Genomic DNA, 1,885 nt, shown 5'->3' with positions numbered 1-1,885 from the left:
ACAAAGAAAAATCATTTTCTATTCCCAAATGACTCTGAAATAATTCCATCTATTCAAAGCCGACAAATATTTAAAACCCAAAAAATAGCAGTTTTGCCCTTTAGAATTCCTTTTCTACAAAATCCTTCAGGTACCAGGATGATTAGTGACATCAAAATGTAAACTCTTATTGTAACTTTTAACTTCTGGAATTACAGTTATTAATGTGGATTATACAAGTACCTTTTATAAGTTAAGGCAAAGCCCACATACAATTAAACCCGAACCACTGTAATAATAACAGTTACTACTCAAAGGTTATTTCATACACTGTTCAATGACAACTGCAGCTGTGCCACTATTTAAAGTGTAGCTGTGAGATTAATATAATGTATTATGAAAAAAAAATGCTATGTGCAACTCCTGGAGGTGAAGAAATCTGAGTGAGTGATGGAGGAAAAGAGAAAGCATGAGCAGAGAAGAGTCTAAATGAGAACTTTAGCTATTTTAACAAATTTGGGAAGAATCTGTAAAGTCCATTTAACTGGCCGCATCTCCAATTTCAATGAATACTCCCATCTTCTTTTATTCCTCAACTGAAACTTATCATATGCCTCAGTTCCTCAGAATTCTAGGTTCTTCCTAACAGTTTCCAACTGTTTAACTGATAAATGTGTCAACTTTGAGGTAATAATGTCTAATGGGAAAATTAAGTATCCCTCCCAGGAATAAAAGAGTATCTTTGGAGGATTTCTGAAAACACACTGCTTTCGCCCAATTTTCATTATTTTTATTAAATTTATGAGGATGACATTGGTTAATAAAATTATATTTTTCAAGTGCACAATTCAATAATACGTCATATGTATACTGCATTATGTGTTCAGTAAAGTTAAATTTCTTTCCATCACCATATATTTGACTTCTTTTACACCCAATCTTTAAATGACATAGCTTATATAGAAAATAAAACTGTTTGCATAGCACCTGAGATAAGTGGTCAAGGCATCTAGCAACTCTGGGTGACCAGATGGGCTTCCATTTGGTCTAGGCTAGGCCCAGTAATGCTGAATGCTGACAGAATGAATATCTCAGTACAACTTAATCTCATTTACTGCACACCAGTGTCCCACATTACATTGGTTAGGAAACTAACTTAACCCAAATGAAAAGATCTTGTTGCAAGTTGAGTTCCCTAGTAATTACCTTCTGAGATGAAGTTTAGCATGCAGGGCATTAATTAAGGAGTGCCCTTGGTACTAACATTTGAGGAAGGGAGGGAAGGAAGCAGGAGTGGGCAAAAAGAGAAGTCAAGCTACAGTCGAGGCCCAATAGTAGCCTCGGCCAAACCCATGCTGAGCTCTGAAGCTATACTTTCTCCATAAAGTGGTCGTGAGGTAGGCCAAGATGGCCATGCCTTTTTGCTCCCATATCAATCAGTCAATGGATATAAGCCACCTCATGAAGGGGTGTGACTTCAGATAATACTGCCCTCCACAACTGTGGTAATCTCTGAAGGGGCTGAAATTGAAGGCTATTTGTGGCAGCCCTCCTAGCAACCAAGATAACAAATGTTTTAGTGAAGAGAGATCTGGGAAGCACATCACAAAGCCTAATGCGGATCTTCAAAAACTAGATTTCTTAAACATTGGTCGGCCTCAGCACCATTCACTTGCAACACACTCCTGTTCAGAGCATCTCTTGGTAGACAGTATGGAGGGAGGGACGGGGGAAAAGACACTTCCATGACCCTGAAGGCATATCTGCCTCTCACACCAACATGAAATCCATGAAGGTCTATTCCCGAGGGACGAGTCCATTCAACTGCACTCACATTTTCTTAAAAAGATACTGCATCAGACACCCATTCTTATTTGGCCTAACCACTGCCCCAGCTTTACATATA

This window comes from Pteropus alecto, unplaced genomic scaffold, assembly GCF_000325575.1.
Source record: "Pteropus alecto unplaced genomic scaffold, ASM32557v1 scaffold23, whole genome shotgun sequence".
Taxonomy (NCBI): Eukaryota; Metazoa; Chordata; class Mammalia; order Chiroptera; family Pteropodidae; genus Pteropus; species Pteropus alecto.
Note: the sequence above shows the minus strand (reverse complement) of the source record.